Genomic DNA, 22,922 nt, shown 5'->3' on the forward strand with positions numbered 1-22,922 from the left:
GAGACAGCTGTGAGAGTTATGGTATCTCCTGTTAACCAAGACCACTAACACATTGGATATTTAGAGCAGCTCTTTTCACAGTTATGCAGAAAATACTAAGTATAATCTCCAGGGAAGAAGTCGCTTGTTTAAATGAAGTAATCTTAATTCTGAATCTTTGTTCCAGATGTTAACAGACACCTCCAAAAATGCCACCTGTACTGTCTTCTATTACTCCAATTGAACCCAGAAAGACAAAGAGAAAAAAAATGAAAACACATTGACTGAGGCAGATTTAAAATAATTTCGTATCAAGCCAACAATAATAGAGAACTACCCCACTAGTGTTTCACTCATACCTGATTCATGAAGATGGGACCACCTATCTAAATCATATCAAGCTACTTACTGTTGTGAACATAATAAATTATACTGATGACACACTAGGACAACATTAAAAACATAGAGAAGGTGAGATAAATTCAATATTATTGATAAAATAATTCACAAAACAAGCATAGGTATTGCAGACTCTGCAGCCTACAGCCCTCACCTGTGACAGTCAAGGACATGACCAAAGGTCACTGCATCTCCTCCTACCTATCCACTAGGGCTTGCTTCCCTTTCCGCTGGGAAAGGAAAGGCAACTTCAGGTCTCATCAGACGGACAAAGTCTTGGCACATAACAAAACTTCTACCAAAGACTACCAAGGGCTGGGGATCAGAGTTAATCCCAGAGTTTAGTAGCTGGAAATGCCTGGTAACACAGATTTCAAGGACAGTGAACCATAAATATAGGCATAAAAAAGACAAATGTAATGGTATTGCAGCATACATGGTAAAAGAAGGGAAAGCACAATGTGTTACCTCTGTAAGACCTTGTTTAGAATTACACTTACAAATTTCAGTTTCATGTTTCATGATGCATTAGGACTACTACAAGTCAGAGGAGAGCTAAGATGATGAGAACAATGAATGTTATTTTACATAAAAAGCAGAAAAATCAGAAAAAAAGAGGCAATCCAGAAAAAAAGAGAAAAATGCCAGCAATTCTTGGATTAAGAATACTGGAGGGAGAAAATAGCTGTTGAAACGCAGTCCAGATTGAAGAATCAATGCATATAACCAGACTATAAATAGGCACAGAGTGGACCCTCCATAAGACAAATGCATATCCAGAATGCTCTACTCATGCAGGTAAGAGGAGAAGATATCTGAAGCAATTTTGGTGGAGCTGGTGCATTTATAAATAGGTTGATATGCCAATATGCTTAGCACAGCAGCTTGGATTTGATGATCTATGAAATCCTTTTCACTTCTTTTGCTAGGTGATTATTGTAGTAATTGAATTATGAAAATTCATGTATCACTACAACAAAACCCATCATGGGCTGCTGCTGAACAAAGCAGATAATTTCAGAATGTTTATATTGTTTTGCTGGAGGAAAGAGTTGCATTGTGTGTCCAAAAACCTTAGTTTTTTTAACTATATAAAGTTGGCCCCCAAAAAATACTGGTTTTACTCAAACTTTACCAGGCTGATAAGCTTTATCCCTTGGTCTCTAAGCCCATCTAATACTTGTCCCATGAAAAGCTGGATGATACCAGAATCTATCATTTTATTCTTTGAGGTCATTTATAAAAACATCAACCATCTGCCCTTAGAGTGGCATAACACAAGACATGAATGCAAATTGGAGGTTGGACATTTGTCACCAGAGCAGAAACAATTTCATTCCAGATAACATGTGTGATATACAACCATTCCTCATATTTTAGTTTTCCTTGTTTGCCTTTATTTATGGACCATAAAACTGTAATTCCGCAGTGAAGAATGAAACACTTTATAGAACTTTTTATAAAGTATTTACACGTCTTGCATCAGATGTCACTTTTTCATGGTAATGGGACATACTGGGAATCCCAGAGCAATGAAGATTTATGGACCTCTGGACTGCACTGGTAGAAATACAGAGCACCGGGAACAGACTCTCACAAGGAGCTCAAACTAGTAAACTTACATGTTAATTAGAAAACTCTGGAGGATTTATGGGTAACAGCATAAGTTAATGGGAACTTCATTCTCTGTCATCCATCATTCTTGTACAGACAGTAATAATGTAGGGAAATTAATATTAATTTATATTTTATAATTTAAAATTTATTTATTTATTACATATAATAAATAAATTTTTAAATTTAAATTTTAAATTTTTATTACATATAATAAATAAATTATTTAAAATAAAGGCAGTGTCTGACAAAGGAACTTTGAAATGTTGCAATCCTTTTAATTTACAGGCTTTTGCCAGAAGTTTGGCCTCAAGAATTCATTACCAAGTCAGTTGGTAACACTTTTCATATTCCAAGGATATTTCTATAAGAATGAGAAATTTTAATTTTAAATAAATAAATAAATAATAAAGGAAACCATAATGAGCCAGGGAATTGATAAGTAAGAAACTGGTTGCTTGCAGAAAATTGTCAGGTCAAACTTTAGCCAGTTTCTTGTGGGAATTTGGGTATAACCTTACCCCTACATATGAGTAGCTCCATTTAGGACAGCAAGGCCATTTGAGATGAGCCACATTATGCCCAGGCCTGTATCTCTAGGGGGACACAGCCATAGCTACACCAGAAAAAAAGACGCATGATTTTACAGAGGATCCAGAGTATTAAGTCTGTCACCTGCACTGACCTTAGTTCTGACATGGAAGCAGTGGCAAAAAAGTACCTCCAAACACAGTTGCCAAATCACCACAAAACCACAGATGACTGCTCACAACAGGCAGTTCTAGCCAATGCTAGGTGAAACCAACGGGATTTAAAAACACATTTAGGGACAAGAATTTGCGAATCATCTCCCAAATTTTTCAGAGATTGACTGAATCATACCTAGATTCTCAAGAGAATCCCCAAGAATATAATTTCTATGCTCTGCTTCAAAAATTGTGGGTACTCCTTTTTATCCCTCTGTTTTAGTATAAAAGGACAATCCTTGTGCAAAATGTCATGTCATGCCAATGCTGTGAGAGAACCCATTTGCCTAGATGAAAACTAAGTTTTAGTTGTACTGTTTTAAGAGTCACAGAACATGAGAATATTAGGCGGATATACCTTGAAGTAACTACATCTGTGCATATCTAACTGAAATTGCTTCATGAGGAAAAATACAAGCTGTTTGACTTCCCAAGCCAGGTGCCACACAGTGTCATTTTGCTGTATCTACCCACTATCAAAACAGAGTAACAGGAGTGAATTAAAAAAAAAAAGAAAACATCAGAGACGTTAGCTCACTATCCTGTTAGCCTTTACCCCAGAATCAAGTTCCATGAGATTTGGGTTTTTTCCAGGGCTGCAGATTAAGATAGGGAGCATATGTCAAGAGCAGCTGAACCAAAACAAAAGTGTGTTTTACCCAGAGCCATGCCAGTGCAGCAGAAGTAGCAATAAAGTGTTATTTGGCTGGCCCATCTTGCCTTGCTTCTGTTGAAAGGCTAATAATGATGGCAAAACAAAAACTTCATCCTTTATTAAAGCATGAGTGTATTTGTTTCCTTTTACTGTGAGAGACAAAAAGCAAGCTTTGACAAAACAAAGGTAAAATGAACTGCAATAAATCAATTTAGAGAGCTAAATATTTCAAAGGTACATGGATCCTGTATGGCAATACCATTCCAGATAAACTTTATTACCTGATCCTTGCTTATTCAGTCTGTTCACAGAGAAATACTTTTCTAAGGATTTACACTGAGTATTAATTAATTTGGCTTTCTAGATGAGCTCTTAGGACCAGAATTACGTCCACATAAACAAGCATCAAGAAATTGTGTCCAGATTACCAAAAAGTGCCTAGAGAAACGAGACACAGCTAAACAACTGTAAAGTATTGTCTCTCAAGAAAAACCCTCAGGTGGGATCATCATGGAATTTGGTTGTACAACTCAGAAAATTACGCAATTAAAAGGAAGCAAAATTATCAGTTAAACAGTGGTTAAATAAGATTGTTGTGGTACTTCTAAAAAATCCAACTAGCTTCTAAAAAATAACAACTACCTAATTTAGACCTTTTTCCCCAAAGAAACCTTTAGTCACAAATGGGACCTCTCACTATGAGGTTAATATCAGCCCCAAGGTTTTTAGTTCTTCAAATTGAAATACATTTTAGGGAGCACCTTAGGTAAATAAGCTTTTAGAGATAGGAAATTAAATCTCACTAACCTGTGGAACATGTTTACATTTATTATAGAAAGCCTGATAAATTTTAAATGGCAAATATCTCTGGTGTATCTGAGTGGTACCTGGTGATACATCAGTGCTATGACATCAGATAAACAAATGAGTATCTGAATTTATGGGAGAGACAGCCATTCAGTAATAAGTTTATTACACTCCAATCTAGTCTTACTATTTATTCAAACTCTTGGTTTGAATACAACCTCTCTATAGGGCTATGTTTTAAGCAAATTTACTTCATACAGGGTTTACCTCTGCTACAAGGTATAATCACTTTTGAATTTTCTTTTTTATAATCACTTTTGCATACTTACAATAATATGTAAAAATTTTGATTCAGCTTCCTGATGGAGTCTCATAATTTCAGAGGTCATTGCTGTGCTGGGAAGGTATGAGTTCTTTGTCAACCTTCATGCCATGTTGTGGAATCCATTATTTCTGGGCTTTCTTACCTGTCTGCTTGCTGCTTCCTTGCACAGGAAAACAAGATATTAATCTTCAGCTCATGAATAAGTAGTCTATTAGTGCTGAGACAGAGTGATTTGTCAATATTTTTGAAGCAGTAACTTCTCAGAGCACCTTTAGAGTTCCTCTTGCAATGCTAAACAGGAGGTATTCCTGAAAGGTCCTTCAGATTCATCAAATTTAATATGAATTGATACTGTCTCAAATAAATGCTTATTCCTTCTGCTCTTAAGCCTCTCAAGCTCTCCAAAGTTAACTGACTCTTAAAGTCTTCTTTGAATCCGAATATGGCATCATAACTTATGAATAGACCTTAGAGAGGTACTTCTTTGAGTGTCTTACAGAAATTTGCAAGGATTTGTCAGACCAAGTTACTCCAGAAAATTTTGTTCAAATTACTTTTTATATTAGTAACTAATTGTGACATGATAGAAGCCTACTGTACCATACCTAACTCCTCTCACTGTTCATGTAAGGAGTAAAGACAAACATTATGTGACAGTTCCTATTAAGATATGTCTGCAACAGAGGTCCAATACAGGAAATCCGTCCTGATTGGAAGTGTGCTTAATCGCTTTCTTCAATTCACTGCAGTCAAGGGAACATAAATATGGGCTTTAAGTGCTTTACCAAATGCAGTGGATTGTTAGCTAAAGCTTACCAATGACTTAAGTCATTGCCAAGCAAAGTTTACTGTGGCTTAAGTATATTGCCTTGACCGGACAGTGCTCGTATGAAATAGTTAACAACACCTGATAAATTACTTAGAAAATACGTAGTAATTTTCCTTATTATTCCCTTATCTTGGTCAGTGTGTGTGCAATTTTCAGAGCACAAATAAAAAGTCTGTCCAACAACTGCAAAATTATAAAAGGAAGAAAAAGCAGCAAGGGCAGAAAAGCACTTCATTGCATTGGCAGCTCTTTTGGTGCCTTGGTTTCTCAGGATCTTCAGCTGCCCATTGCAATTAGAAGACAATTATGGGATGATCAAGAGTAAAGTGAGGTCAGAGACTTGACAAAAATGTTTTGTTGGAGCATGCAAGTACAAAAATGTAACTATCGGCTATTACAGGCTTAAAACACAGGGCTTTGCCAGTAGCCAGCCAAGGCTACAAAACAAATTCCTATAGGGGCAAAGGACTATTAAAAATGGCATCAATTCTCACTCCAAATGCAAATCACTCTTTTTCTGTCTTGCTTCCCATAAGCAGATAACAATCTTACCAAAACAAAGCACTCGCACTAAGTCTCTAGTGCTTCCCACAGGGAAGGGATGAGACAAACACCACCGATGCTAGTCACCTCACGTACCGTGAACTTGCTAGGTGCTCGTATACTTCACAATGAAAGCAGAATGAGAACATACATAAAATAGAATGGCATACAAGAGCAGGGCAGGAGGAGACTGACAAGGGTATCATTACTGGGAGAGCAGGATATAAAAAAAGCTACTGAAGACACGCTGCTGCAGCTGAATTATGTAGAGCTCTGAAAGAGAGCAAGCTCGAATTTAACTCGCTGATTTATGTCCTGTTTCTGTTTCCTCACTTATGACGTAATCATTAATCAGCAGTGAGAAAAAACTGGTTTTTGATTAAATTAATCATGAATACATCCCAGAAATAGTTCCCTGCAAGTATTCTTTTGAGCAAACACTTCACTCCCACAGCTTTTCAGAAAAAGCTCCATAGCTGATAAAATAAGCACAAACATGATCTAAGCAAAACTCTATTTAGCAATTGTCAAAACACTAGTGAGTAGATTTCCTCATTATTCACTCATCTCTGCTGGTATCTTCCCAGTCAGGGTGCAGATGAGAACCCTATGCTGCAAAGCAACAAAGGCAGGAGGGAGAGAAAAATTTCTAGCTGGGCTGGAAACCTCTGTCCTCACCTTGGCGCTAGGTACGTCTGAAATTCAGGGCCAGAATTGTTTCTGGCAGCTTTCAAGCAGCAGAGAGGGAGATTGCAAGCCAAAGAATGGCTTTTTGAAACAAGAACAGAGCTCCTGCAAAAGCCATTTCCTTGCCTACAATCACTCTTTCATCCCGGGCCATCTGTCTGATGGAAGCTGCCTGACCTATCAATACTAAATAACATTACACGGGCAGTTCTGTTCAGTGAGACTTAACGGTTTCAGCTTGTCTCTAGATTAAAATCATTCTTCTGGAAGGACTTGTGAACAAAACTAGGAACAGGAATCACGTGCCCAGAGAATATAAATGCCTTACCCTTTGAGCTGGAATTGTAGCTCCTCAATGCTAGAGGCTCTACCACTGGACTAACACTAATGCTCATTACAGTAATTACACATTCAGATAAAACACCTGGTTTACAAACAATGACAACACGTTTTATGTGTTTAAAAGCAAGAACAAAGCCCACTGACTGAAAGATTGAGGATTTGCCTAGAGGCTTGTATATAACAACCACTTTGAACAATTCTAAATTTAACCAATATGCCATAAAAATAAAATGCACAGCACTTCATACACTTGTCACTAGCACTAATTTAAACCACACTGTGGAATAAGCTATTTAAATGGGCTTGTTGACCTACTTTTTAATCCCAGCTTTTGGAGAAGAAAAGAAGTTAAGTAATAACTTAGAAGGTTATTATTTCCTATAAATCATATTTTTGCATGACTCTTACCACACAGTATTTCATTTTATGAGGAATTTTTTTTTCACTGAATGCAGGTATAGATTAAGCTGCAGAATGTTAGGAGACAGAAGAGTATTTTCATTCATTATCAGCTTGACGTGATCCTCATTTGTCTGGTATTTTGGATTTTTTTCTGCTATAATCAGTTTTTTTTCTCTGTCCTCTCATTCACTTCCATTTGAGAAGAATGAGATCATCTTGAACAAGGAAAGAATCTTGTTACCATGCAAAACCATTTACAAAGAGGAATAAAGAGACTTTGTTTGATTTAGTTCATTTTTATAAAAGTTCTTTCCTCAAGATCATTCCAAAAAATTATTCATTCTCTTTAATGCTTGCCCTAAGAATGTATTTTTAGGTTCTCCACTGTTCTGCTATACCTTCTACATGTAAGGTCAATTCCAAGACATTTTTTCTTAGGAGAGCAATTGTTCTGTATATCTTTCAATAGTGTCCAAGTTATAGAATAAACTAAAATAGGTTGGAAAAAGTAAACTCTACAGTGCATTTCTTGGAATTTGGAAGCTGATGAGACAAGGTAACAGAAGAACTAATGGGTAAAGCAAGAGTTTGCATTTTTTCAGATAGGGGACTAGAAACTAGATGCAAAACTGGGTCTCTATGATTTTGCTTTTGTACTAGACATGCAAAAGGTCCAAAATAAAAAAAAATACAATGCATTTCTAATAAGGGAAAGCTGTACATTTGACATGTCTCCCTGGCATTTGTAGGCAGCTCTCAGCAGGAAAGTGAACAATAAAGTTCCTTTTCAAGTCCCCATCCACAAGCTGGATGCACATGAAAAACATACAAAATCTATCATGTTTATAACCTGGTTTGATGTACAAGAGACCAAAAATATACCTGGAAGCTAGGAAAAAAAAAATGGCTTTGAAGTACTTATTCTGTTAGGCATTTAGCTATGGCAAGCTGGACTTTGTCATATCCTAACTGACCATGCTTCAGGATGTTCATCCACTGCTCTGTCTATGTGACATAAATCACAAAGAAAGCTAAAGATCTACCTGAGCAGAATAATCCTTTTCCTTTGAGGAATAGGCAGAAATAGAAGGAACTTAAAGTAAGGGGGGGAAAAGGTGAAAGCAATTTGAGGGTTCTGGTGTCATGCACACCAAATGTAGCTGTTAACACCTGGACAGCAGAGGCCACTGGACCTGTGCACATTCACAGAAATGAAGGTATCATCCGAAAAATAAATTTGTCAATCTGGATTTTTCTAGAAACCTATGTCCAGAAATGAAGGAACATGTCCTATTTTCCCTGGTACATGTGAATTTCTTAGTGATGTGTGTGATTGCAGTTGATGGGAATAGAGAATTTTGAAGCCAAGCTTATTTCACTCAGTGGTACTTATAGCTTTAATCACAGTGAGGTAACAGTAAAGCAATCAAACAAAGCAAGAGGTACAGGAATGATAGGGTTAAATCAATAAACAATAATAAGACTAGGAAAGCCACACCAAAAAACAATTTATGTGGGATCTGGCAGGGAAAGATGGAATGAGGGAAATGATACCCTTTTCCTTTTCATAGTCTCTAAATGGAGGAAAAGAAAAGTGCCTACAATTGCACAGCAGCAGAAATGCTGTAGAAAACAAAATGTATAAATAGGTCTGAAGAATGTAAACTATATTTATGCATGCAAAGAAGTCAAAAAATCATCTCCTGAAAAGGTCACAGCAGAGATACAAATATGAGACACACCTAAGGGACACAAATAGGTAACTGGATAAAACAGTACAAATGTAGACTTCCAGTTCCATTTAAGAGCAGGTAGATAGGAATATATAGAGAATTAGGTACTGTACAATCACAAACCAAACAACTCCCTCAATATTCAGTTGCAGTTAAAGTATAATGAGATGTTTAAAGAGAAGCCTACTGACCCATCATCCTTGGTTTTCATGGTCTGCAAAACTTTAATTAGTTGAAGACTCAGGCACAGCTCCTACTTTCAGGGAGGGAGGAAAAGGAAGAAAAATACTCTAAGCCAGATTCATTTCAGCTAACCATAGCCTCATGTATCACCTTACTAGGAGATTATTATCTGACTGAATGATGGGGTTGTGTTTAGATTTTTGCACACTTGTGCAAAATCATAAGGAAAAACCTGATAGGAAACACAAACCAAATCTTCTACTTACATTGTAAGAAATATACTGTGATACAAGGTACATATCTAAAGGGGACAATTTTAAGGTATTGCATGCAAAAGCAATCAAGATTACTTCCCAAGAACCTAGTAATAGTCAAAGCCTGGAAAAACCTGGAAATTCTCTTTGGAGAACAATGGTACTGAGCATTAAAAGGAATATTTAGAAAATAGTTTGGCTTCTATTGTAAGTATAAGTCAATCTTATATACTTATATAAGTGTATATATATACACTATACTTATATATATATATATATGTGTGTAGTATATATATACTATACTTATTTTGTATTTATTAGTATCTAACAAAGTATCTTTCAGAAGGCTTTCAGATCACCAGCTTCCTTTAAAATCCCGCATGTCAACATTTTAGCCACTCCATGCACCAACAAACCAGAGCACCAAGCATTTTCTTTGCAGCAGGCAGCATGTCTCACTTTATTGCAGAGCTCTGGGGAGCAGAGCAGATCCAGTGGCTGTCCTGGCTTTCTTTCAGCATAAGGTATTTCCATGTGTCTCTGGCTGCAGAGAAGAGGGCTTCTTCAATCAAATCAGACACCCAAGCACAGCGGAGAGAAATGCAAAGGAGTGGAAGATTTATGGTGCAGAGTGTGAGGCTGCGTCTCCTTCCCTCTCTGCTCCAAGAATGCTGTCCATGTGCCACATGCTCCACATCGCCTACAAGGCTACAGACCTGCCCCTTCTCTCAGCTCACTGATTAGGTGTTGCTATCTCCACGGAACATTGCAGACATCAGGTCCAAAATGGGCAGCATTTTCCAGCAGATTCATTGTTCAGTGAACAGAAGTTATAAAGCTGAAACCCTAAAGGTTCCTCAGGGCCTTTGAGCTCCTGCCAGATTTCTCCCTTTGGAGCCAGCCTTCAGGGCATGAAATATGTGTCACTTCCCTCAGCCAAGGCTCATGCAACATAAAGGCTTAGCTTCCTTCAAAATGCTTGTTTTAACACACCTCAGTTGGAGGATTACCACATTTTTGCCAGCTGAACTGTTCAGCACCACATACACTTACCAGCTTACATTTCTTTAAAATAATATGGGTTGGAATAATGAAGTTACCATTGGTATTCCAAGATATTTCCAGGACAAATTATAGTTTTAACAGAAAGGTTTATAACCATAAAGAGGTATCATGGTGCATCATATAAATTTTTAAAGTACATATGCATGGTACTTTTGATAATAATTTTTCACAGCATTCCTTTGTTGAGATTTTTTTAAAGTCTGAAAGCCATCCTCAAAGCCAGTAGAAGGTAGAAAGACAGGTAGTGCCTTTAAGGCTACATTTTCTCACCCTAGCCAGGAAAAAATCTGAACCTACAACTAGGAAGACAGATTTGACACCTGACATTGTTCAAATCCCCCACATATCCCAAATCAAAACCTTACAGAGAAAGGTTACATAAAAATAACCCAAGGAAAGTGAAGGCAAAGGAAATCACACAGATTGTGACTTGATCCAAAGGACAAAGTGAGCCAACGGGCCAGAGACCTGATTGCTATTTCTTTTGTCAGGAAAGGGAGTTAATGAAGGACATAATTTTATCTTTGACCTGTGTCAAGCAGTAAAAGTCATTTAAGTTTTCCTGCTAAAATTAAGTGGCACACAACAAAGAGGAAGGGGTCAGGTCAGGAGAGTTAATGTTTGGCCACGTGGGCAACGAGCCCAGACAGGGACAGTCAGGTCTGAGAACAGCTCATAGCTGTTCCTCCAAGATGATGAAAACCCAAGGATGCAAAGCAAGTAGGAACTGACTAGAGGATTTTCTGTAGGCGCTCATACAATTACCAAAGGGCAGATTTTGGACAGAACTATTAGCTAGTTCCCAAGTAAATCAATAAAAATAATGATAGAACTTTACTATCTCCCCTTACTCTGGTGTTTTCCCCTCAGACCAGATCATACATGCTCTCTCCTAAAGCTGAGAAAGCACAGACAATTTTTTTTTTTCATGAAGGCAAAATATTATGTGATAACTATAGCACATTTCACTAACACTGAAAGTACATGTGCAAAGTAGGAAGACACACAGCACAGAGCGTGTTTAAATCTAACCTAACAAACATTTCCAAACAAGATTTAAATACTGCACTGTTGCACCTCTAAACAGTAAGCCTTTGGTGCAGAATGGACTTTTAACACACTCACTACACAGCCCATACCCACCCACCTTGCATGTTCCTGTTGCTGCGTTTCCTTTTGGCAACCACACCTAACCTACTTCCAAAAGAGAAATAAGGCTGTACACCCAGTCAAGAGCAGCACAGTGTTGATCAGAGAAAGCTATCACAAGAGGAAAAAATATAGTTTATAATAGGAAAACAGAGAGAAACAGTAGAGTGCAATTCTAGAACAGTAGCTTTTAAGGTTGTATACTTTTTTGATATATTTTACCTCTTGTGGATGAAATCAATGGGCCTACACTGTTTTTCAAAATCTAAAGTAGACAAGTCCCTTTTTTTATGGCTTAAAAACATAATTTAGCCTTTGCTGAGCAGACTTCTTTCTACACACAAAGGATGTCAGTCAATTACATTGAAACAATTTCATTCAGGTCACTAAACATCAGTAGGTAGCATGATTTAGTGCCAGCAGTGTATTACACAAAAGCACAGCAATTTTGAGGTTTGGAATTGAAATGGAAATTGCAACGTGGATGAATATTGATGGTAAGAACACACAGCAGCAGGGAGCATCCTGCACTTACCTCATGACCAACCCATTCCTGACAAGGAATCCTTCTCCCACACCATAAAACAGCAGCATTGTATTTTCTTAATTCAAGGTAATTTCTAGCATTTGCATGCAAACTCCTGTGCAAATGCTCTGGTGCCATATATCGAGAAAGTTAAAAAATAAAAAAAAAAGAGGTAATTACAATTAGTTTCATAGCTCTAGATTCATATAAGCTAGTTATTTCTTTGCATAATTGAATGTTTTTATTTAGTAGATATTCCTGGCTGTGTTTTTTTCTCTGAGAAAGAACTAGGATTGGTGATGACTTAGGTTTATTGATCCAAAATTTCCAGCTTCTTTGCTAACTCAGTGAAAGATATTGTGGTTTGGCCACTATTCAAAGAGGCCAAACTTCTAACATATGTCAGAAAAAACATTATGACATTTTCTTACAAAAATTAACAAAATGCACACAAGCTTCTTGTAACTAGAAGCAATTTTAATTTCCCTGTTTTTAATGGGCATGTAGCAATAGGATATGCAGTGATAGCCGTAAAATGAGAGTGGGTTTGGATTTGATTTTAGGAAGAAATTCTTTATTGTGAGGCTGATGAGGAACAGGTTGCCCAGAGAAATTTTGGATGTCCCATCTCTGGAAATGTTAAGACCAGGCCAGATGGGGGTCTGAGCAACCTGGTCCAGTGGAAGGGATCCTTTGCCTCAGCAGGGTGGTTGAAACTAGATTAATTTTAAGACCCTTTCCAATCTAAACCATATGAATTACCTATTTTTAAAAAAAACAAACTGAAGTAATATCCTCTGCAATACACAGTATTTTTCTGTACACACTATGGGACTCCTAATACCAATACTGAAAATGAGTTCTAATTTAAAAAATAAATAAACAGACAAAAACCAGCTGTCTCAACCAACACTACTCATCAAATTCAAAACTGGCATCATCTGTTGACCAGGAGGCAGCAGATAATTCTTCCAACTACTGCATTTCTCTGTTAAAGCAGCAATTTATTCTTTACTATTAAAAAAATTCATCTTGAAGAATGAGGGCTATTTCTTAGCTGTGATTATTACCTCTTGGCTCATATACTCTGACAACCAGAGGTATTACACTATGAAATTCTTTTTCCACATGATGGATTTCATCAATTGTTCTCTAGCAGTGTCTAAACTATCATGTTACACCAACCAAAGATCATCTTTACTCTGAAAGATTTGGAATTATGAAAAGATTTGGCATCATTTAAAAAGTGCTTCACTGCAGTTCATTGCCTTCACACTGCTGTTTTTTTCCTCTACGCACTGTTAACACAGGATCACATGTTCATAATCAAAGGCAAAAAATCAAAGAACCAAACACTTTCTGATATTGTTCCAATACAATTTCAAATGGGAAAACAAATGGCCCACATTTTGGGGAACATGGAGTGAAACCAAAAGGAACAATTGCAGCCTGTTCGCAAGAGCAGTGACTTTCCTATGTTGAAACCAGCACAAATCCTTTATGTCTTAAATTGATGAGAATTACAAAAATATTTCTTTCCTACTCTGTCCTTTATTAGGAGTGGTAAACAAAGAAAATATGCTACAAAATCTAAAAAAAAAAAAAACCAAAAAAAACCAAAACTGTTAGAAAGATGATTCTGCAGGCATAGAAAGACACTTAGATGGATACACCTTGGTTTACTAATAAAAGTCTCTGATGGCAAATAGTTCATTAAGATAGAAACTACCTCATATCAATCACTGAAGAGCTTTAGGCAGTACCATCCAAAACAACTGTTACAAATTGTGACAATGGACGTTCCAGTAGACGCTTTTATCATCACCAGCTTGAGCCTTGCACAACTAATGCATCTTTTACCAACTCAAATATATTTTACTAGTTTATAATATATAGTAAATCAAAGAGAAGTAACATGTGTTCCTTATATCTGGGAAATAGTGTGCAGGATAATCTTAGAAAGTCTAAAGGTATATAGTCTGAAGGCCTGACTCTGCTTTAACTTTTTCATGAAATTTGAATTAGACAATGTTACTGGCTTTGAGAATTAAGTACAGCAGGCACAACCCATCTCTTAATGCAGCAACAGATTCACTCAGGAAAAAATAAATTAAAATAACCAACAAAAAAACCACATTAATGTGGGCACTTAGCAGCTGTTTAATATAGACACAAAATTTACAAATCATAACAAATAATGACTCAATTTACAAATTATAACACTTAAATAATGACTCATCAGCGGAGACAAATAAGCAAAACCAGTTCAAATTTTAACCCTGCATAATGTAAGAGTTCAGTGATTTTTGGTTTTTATTGCAATAACATTATTTTTGGGGTCAAATATAATAGCTTCAAAAAACCTTTCAATCTGCATAGACATTTACCAACATTATTTGTTTCTAAAACTGATTTTCAATTCAGTAATACAATTTACTGAACATCCACATACTAGTAACATATTCGATTATAAAACCTGAGCTCCTAAACATTCTCAAAACAAGCCACAGACTTTCATCCATGGTTTCAAAAGCAGGAAGTTTCATGGTATTATGATTTTGAAATGTTGGAGCTGACTACAAGAACATGCTTGGCTAGCAGCACATTGTTCATATTTTCTACAGTCACACGCTGTTGAGAGCTGATTAGATATTAGACTTGATTTCTAATCTTTTTTTTTTTGTATTTTGTTTTATAACCTACAGAAAACCGAATCTACACTACGCATTCATAAAAATCTCACAGCAAAATAGGAACTGGACAAGGAAAAGAAAGAAGATAAAAATGGTATACTCCACTTTCCAACCTCGTCATGCCAGAAAATAGGTGCAAAGATCACTTATTTTCTTACCTAAGGGTTCTCTCCACCATGAAATCTGCCATAGGGTAAAGGAGAGAAACAGTCCTAGGAAAACTGAAGAAACAAGGCCAAAAATTGTCATCCAGTAACACATAATAGGTACTTGAAGATTTTCTCCCAATGGATCAATAAATTAGTTCTTAGTAATACACATCTTCCCTAGAAGCTCTGAACAAAATTAAAATCTACTTGCCTGTCCCAGAAGACAAAGCTCCCTTTACTTTTGCCACTTAAACAATTTCTGCTGTGTTGGCTTGATTTTACCCCTCTGTTTGGTATGGTGTTTCTGTTACTGTTTCAAGTAGATGTGCTTCTTCCAAAAGGGAAATTATCAGGGTAACAAGGCTGTCAGTGCCTCCCAGTATGCCAGGGGCACTTTACAGACTGACAAAGGAGCTAAAAAAAAGGAACAGAAATAGTCTTCAAGTACTGACACATCTGAGATACAACACATCACAAGTCAGATGCAAATGAAGACTGCACACTTGAATTTGCCTTTATTTTCTTGCAGGGGAAGAGATAGTAAAAATAAATAAATTTCTTTCTACAGGCACCCTGAGGCACTTGGACAAGCTGTTACTAACCATTCCTTGCTCTGCTTTCCCACCCCCCAACCTGCTACATAATCTCTGATTCTAAGCATACATTTTAAAATGTTTTGTCATTTTAGCTACTCCACAGGATGGATTAGGATCCTTGAGACCTTTTCATTTACTGAACAATCAAACAAAATAAAAGGTTACTAGTTCAAGAATAGCTACAAGTAAAATGGACCCAAGTCACTCCTGGTTTAACCTCATTATTTCATAGACTCAGCTTTTACTGCCTGCTTTATACATAGCATCTCGGAAGCAAATAAAGCACAAGGGCTTTCAGGAGATGTTATACATCAAAATGAAACAGAATAATTCCTTTTTTAAACACATTCCTCTGTCTCAACTTCATGATTTAAATAGGACACAGTAAAGAGTAAATAATATATACTACAAGAGAACTAGTCTGGCTTGCTTCCTTTGAGCATAGGTGACATTAGGTTAATTGGTTTTAATGCTGGGGTGAAATTTCTCTATTAACTTCTGTTCTTGTTGTTGCTATTATATGCCTGCATTTACTGTAAAACAATTTACTGAATTAAGAAAACTATTGAAAAAATCTGTATTAGCTAGATTTTCCTGTGTGGGAAGAGGAAGGTCAAAGACATACCAAGTGATGCTGCAAGCCTTCAGGGCAGCCAGGAAAAGAAGCTGCGTTCCATTATGACAAAACAAAACAAAAGTAGAGGAAAAAACCAAAACAAACAAAAATAAAAACCAAAACAACACTTTGGGCAAGCTATGCAGCTCTGTGAAAGGATAAGAGAGAGCTGGAGTCAGACCTTGCTTGCCAGCAGGCAAAGTTCAAGTGCTCACTGATGTAAGGTCACATTGAAATAGATTGCATTTGAGATGGAATCTTCAGTGATTGAGTTGAGCTTTATGTTCCAGATGTCTTCATGTAAAGGTGCACTTTTGTAACACCTAGGAGCTGAGGCAGACATGTTTTATAATCCCTGTGCTCCTGTAAATTCCCTTACAGGAAAGGATTTAGCACCATGGAGATTTTTTCCATATTTTCATGTTCACTGTAGAATTGCTCTTAGACATATTTCTTGAATAAGCATGCACAACTGTTACATTTAAATGCAACAGAACTGGGTTTATTTCCAAGAACCCACTGTGCTGACAAAAGGTTAGTTACACAAATCAGTTTGACAAATACCAAAACTTATGAAGCCTGATGTCCTTTGCACAATGCCCTGTACAATGCATTTAATTCTTGCAAGGTGCTGCATATGGGATCAGCACTTTTGTGACATTTGGTCAGTCAGTACATTTCAGAAGGAAAACATGGGCAAGAAATGGTCACACTATTATTTACAAGGGTGTATCACAAGAAGCTTCTCCCAAACACATTGTCTCTGAGAGGCACAGGTTGTGGTTCCTGCCCTATTCTTACAAAACACTGCTGTGTATTAACACTTATGAGGCATTTATTTATTAACAACTGAGGCCTTCAGGCATCCACACTTCAGCAGCTTTCATTCAGGCAAAAACTTATTAACTTCAGCATGCAGCATCCTAGCATCTCTCTGCTAGTCCTTACAGGAGCAGTACTATAACACTCTCTCATCATGCAGGTAGTTTGATGAGGGTATCATCACAGGGAGGATGTAGACACAGAACCATAAATTATTTTCTCTTCTAGATAGAGAAGGTCAGGAGGTATTACAAATGTGAGATATAAAAATGAAGGATATCTACCTAGAACCCCTATGTTGTAGTTTTCATTACAGAGCATGTGAGGAATAATGAAAAGACAGCTATATTTCTTTGGTCTACTGACATAAAGAGTAAAGAAGGATAGAAATCTTATATAGCAGGGCAATTTCCAGGACATTAAACTCTGTTAATGAAAATAAATTAAAAGTAGGAAATTTTGGGTTAAATATTGGAAAACACTGGCAGTTGGTAAGATCTGTTTTACAGAGGAACTTCGTCATTTGGGACATGTAAACTAGCACACCAAAACCATCAAGAATTTGTGGAAACACAGATATGAGTTAGATTTAATATTTTTAGAATAATCTCAATTCTTAGACCACATGAAAATGAAAACAGGGCCCAGTTATCAGTGCCAATGTTTCTAATATTTGCCATTCTTTTTGCAACCAGCTCAGTTTGGGAAGTTGAAGTCCTCTGAATACAGACAGCACTATTAATCATATATTATACCTTGAGATGGATATCCATCCCTTCTCTCCTTCACACATGTTGAGAAACCATTAAAGAGAGCAAAGCAAAAAGGCACAGCCTGTCAAACTGCACAGCATTAGAAAGGTTATCACACTACTGTTGCCAGCTTCAGTCTTTTCCAGCCTGTATGACAGATGAAAAATTTCATTTTTGTGACAAAAGTGGTAATGAGAATAGAAAATGGCACCATATGAATCCAGCTTTCTGACAGGGCTCATAATGAGAATCAGAATTGTGCAAAGTTAATCTAATCCCATCACAGCATTAGAACTCAACTCACGGGGGACTTGCTTATACCTATAATTTCCTTTATGCTCTTTAGAAGCACAAAGATTATGAAGAAAAAAGATGCAAGAGCAGAATTTGGAACTAAAAAGGGCTGCACTATCATAAAATAATGTGGAGACTGTTAGAAGATCAGCTTCAAGCCTCAGCATTGTAAGCAAATGCATACTAGTACAAACATTTTTTCATGAACTCAAGTCACAAAACACAATTGAAAAGCAGATTTTCCTCTGATCTAGCAGATGGATTGTAAACTTGCTTTACCATTTGAAGACAGATGTACTGATATGCATTTAGTAACTTTGCTCCTGTTAGGCAGCAATGCTGTGCAGTATTCCTTAAACAGCAATATACTATTTTTTAATCACCATTTTAAAAGTTATCTGGACTTTCCAGTTTACCTTTGAGTTTTTAGAAACTCTTTGCAGAATTATCACTATCTTTCTTTTTTTTCAAACAGCTGTTATAAATGAGATCTCAAAATTTTAAGTACATAAAACTCAGTTTTGTTAGCAATGTTTAGTTTCTAGGAGTTGAAGAGTATAGTTTCTAAACAGTGTATAGAGAAAAGACTGTAAACAAAAATAATGCAAAATTTACTGGCAGACACATCACTAGACCTAGAAATGTTCTTATTTTGGAGAATAGTCCCAGTTGTCACTGGAGGAATTTCATTTCATATGCATCCCTCAGTATGGGAATCTTTTGCTTCAGATATGTAAAAATAACTAGGATAAAATACTCGCCCTCTCATTACTTTTCCTCAGTCTCATTACTCAACTGATATTGAAAACACACATGGGATTACAAATTAATCCCTTCTCAGTTAAAAAAAAAAGAGCAGAAAACTAGGTTTACCTTGCAGCCTAACAAGCTGCATCAGGCAAAGGTAGATATTAGTAAGTCTACACAACAAAAGAGGTAGCAAGAAAGTTTGATTCCTGCAGTCAAAAGTAGCTTATTAGACTGAAAGTTGCACAGATTGATCCAGTTCCTCAGAAAGAAACCACACAGATCTTGTCTGGAAGCATAAGTGGGCCACTTCCAATCAGCACATTCTTTACATGTGGAAAGAGCTGCTACTGCAATGGATTGTAAAATCCTAAGTGCAATTATTGAAATACATAATTTTATAGACAATAAAAAAAAATCAAAGTTCTGTAAGATCTTTACAGGACTGAGAACTGACAGGATATATGCTGGAACAAATCTAAACAAATAAACATTTACATATGTGCAAGACAAGATCTTTCATGACTAAGTTATGACAAGACCAAGCATAACTCATTATTTCATGACCAAGCACAGTTCATGTTTCCATATTTTACTTTTGTAAAATTTAGCACTATACAGATAAAATGCTGTTGAAGAAATCATTTAAATTAATGCAGAAGATTTAGTCTAAGGGATATACTATTAGGAAAATAAAATCATATCAAACTATTTTAATTTTTTTTAATATCTTATTTGCCTACTGTGACAATCACTGAAGTAAGCATCATACGTATTTTCGAAATCTAGTATGGCTTTCCTCTTGTAAGAGCACCATGTCCCTAGTGCAAGCTAATACTTTTTTCTTCAGAGAATAACATTTTTTCAAATACAAAATGCAAAAGAAAAGCCCCAAATACCATACTCTCAGTTATTTTCTTCTACTTCAGAAGACACTATTTCTGTGACTCCTCCCTGAACAATAGTCACTCATATTTTTAAGGCTACAAGTTTTCAGAAAAGCTAACTCACTGACACAAAACATCTTTACCTACAGGAAGGATTCAAATTCTGTTAGAAATAAAAACACTGATTTTAAAGTTATGGTGGATAAACCCTTCAAAAAGAGTAGGATGCACAAAGAGTGAAATCAAATGGCTTATTTACAACCCTACTGTAAGGGTAAAAAAATGTTCTCTCAACTGTATTGTCAAAGTTTGGAGCATCTAATTAATTTTTGCAGCAGTAGAAGGTTCATAAAACTATAAAAGAAGCAGGAAAGGAAGAAAGAACTTAGGTAACAATGATATTATGTGTGTTATTGACATCTCTCTGAAGACCTAGAAGCCAGTTGCAGTCACATGGCTGCGAAGACACAGGTGCAGAGGAAACATCCTGCCAAACCATGTGGAGAAGATGACTGACCTAGCATTCCATCATACTTCAACTAACAGAGAAACAAGCTATACAGTACCCTTTGCAACTGCTTAAAAGGTTTTTTCCCTCCTTACATAATTTGCTTGCACTTGTACAACCAAGAAGCTGGACTTTTACTTCCTAGGATAAAGCAGTGGCGGAGAGGTGATTTGTTTAAAGTCAATTCTATCATTCTTTCATTGGAAGATTTTAACAGGCATGAGGAGTGCTAATTTTTTTCACATGAACTCATTTGAACTGCATGAAAAGTCTTTAGATACCTTTAACAAGTTCATTGGACTCATTAGTCCTACAAAGGGACTGCAGGAAATGCATTTCATATGGAAATGGATGTGGAGCTATTAAAGCCTGGAAGGAACAGCCTCCAGGACATAAAAAAGTCTGTAACCAGTAATAGTATTGGCCTTGGAGCAAGAGGCACGCACTGAAAAGATAACCTATATCACTCTTCAGTGCTTCCAGAGGTTTACAACAAGAACATGGCACAGTACCAGCATGATAAATGAAATCTTCAAATATCCTACCATAAACATACAGGTAAATTTTATTTTTTGTGACTTTTATCTTCCAAGATATTATGCAACTGGTCATTGTAGCAAGATCTCATCCTCTAGGATTCATACACCAGTTCTTTGCATGACAGATTATTGCATGCTGAGCAAAGTGAAACATATTAAAAGGCTAAGAGTTATGGTTTACAGATGCACACAACACTGGAGACCTCCATTTAGTGTTACTCAGAATATCCACATTCTTTTATTACTATTTAGTGAATTCAAGAGAAAAACACAACAGTTTGAGGTGAAAAGGGCTGTAGGTAAGCTCCACATCTGTGTCATGCACATCCTCAGGCTTGGTATTTCACTGTAGGGTGAATAGTGGAACACACACAGCTTCCCTGACACAACCACACTGGGATAGCTGCCAACCAAGCCAGGTGGGGAACAGCGCTCCAGCCCTAAATTCCAGGAGGAGTACTGTCCATTCTCTTTTAGGACTGGGAAATGTTTCTAAGAACAAAAAAAAAAAAAAACCACACATTGGTAAATACATAAAAACTTGTTCTGCTAAATAACTTTGTATAAAGTGTCATCCATGAATATGAACACAAAGACAAAAATTAAATTTCTAAAACTGTAGGTGTAAAGTGTATAAGACATCCTTTAGTAAGAGTAATGTATTAATAAAAGTATAAATTTAAGTATCAAACCATCATGGGAACTTATACGCACACCAGGATACTGAGTAACTCAAGTACTTACATTTTTGAGAAGTTTAGATTATGTGAATATGGTTTAGTAATTGGAAATGGAATAATTAGAATGGATTCCACCTTTTCTTGGAAGTAAATATTCAATATACGTGAGAAGGATCTGAAAGCTTCACTTTGCCAGTCATTGAAGGCAATGGGAGCAACACCATGTAATGTACCGGCCTATAAACCCAGGGTAACTCATCTGGCCTCCATGCTTTTTGCTGCAACTCTTCCCAGGATCCTCCACTACAAATCCAGCCTGAAAGCACTCACTAATTTTTTTTGTGGCAAAATACGATGAGCCTTTGAGCAGCACTAAAACCCAAATGCTGCTATATCCTTAAAAACCTTAACCTTGGTCTCATATGTTGGTAGGTTAATTGAAAACAAATTTCTTCCCCTGCTTGTCATAAACCAAATTGCTCACTTCATTATCTTTACTTCTGCTACTTAGTATCATATTTGACTTCAAAAGAGGCATTGAGTCCACGGGCTGTTTCTGACCATCTGCTACTATACTGCATTAAAAGCAAGTGTTCACTAGTTTTGGCTTCCTGCCCAAAATCTCTCTTTAAAAAACAGTCACAGAATACATAGAAGCACTTTGTTTGGGTATATTTTGCAAAGTTAACGTGAATGTGCATTTGTGTTCCTGAACAAACCTTTATACAAAAAATTTATGCTTGCTGAATACAAAATTAATTTGTGGAGGAATAGGAAGGTTTAGGATTAGTGAGAGGAAGGAAGAGGAAGACTTGGGATAGGGAGCATAAGAAAAACAACTGCCTGGACAGGATCACCTTCCTTCTTGCTCTGGTTTCTGCTGCCCTTCTATGCTTTGAGGAGGATCGGGCCACTGATTTGCCTCAATTTTCTCTTCAAATTTGTACTGTTCCCTGTTCTGAGCCTCTTGACATGGGACAATATGACTGAAGTACTTTTGGAGGCCTCCCCAGCCACTACACCAGTGCCTGCTCCATTAAGCAGTGGATATCACACCCACAGGAAAGGCCAACATTTTCATAGCAGGAGTCAGAAGCAAATAAAGTCTGATTAAGCTTCTCCTCCCTCAAGGTTACTATCCCAAGTTAATGACATTATATGAGATAAGTACTGTCAACCCCTGGAGGACACATTAAATTCCAGTTAAATACAGATTAGATGAGTACTGCAAAAATCATAGTTATAAAGGCTACAGCCCTTTTAACTATCTGGCATCCACTGCAAGGCCATGGCAACGGCAGGTGCTCCTGTTAAAAGATGTACAGCAGCAAGCATGGTTTAGATGAAGGTCACACTTCTCACAATATCCTTTTGGAGAGAAAAAAATTCACATTTGATGAC

General features: G+C 36.7%; 1 long non-coding RNA gene across 1 annotated transcript in view; it reads right to left on the bottom strand.

Moving 5' to 3' along the window:
- Positions 1–22,922, bottom strand: part of LOC106629955 (uncharacterized) — a 151,447-nt gene that overhangs the window by 39,548 nt on the left and 88,977 nt on the right. The gene's annotated exons all lie outside the window — the stretch shown is intronic.

This window comes from Zonotrichia albicollis, chromosome 1 (assembly GCF_047830755.1).
Source record: "Zonotrichia albicollis isolate bZonAlb1 chromosome 1, bZonAlb1.hap1, whole genome shotgun sequence".
NCBI lineage: Eukaryota > Metazoa > Chordata > Aves > Passeriformes > Passerellidae > Zonotrichia > Zonotrichia albicollis.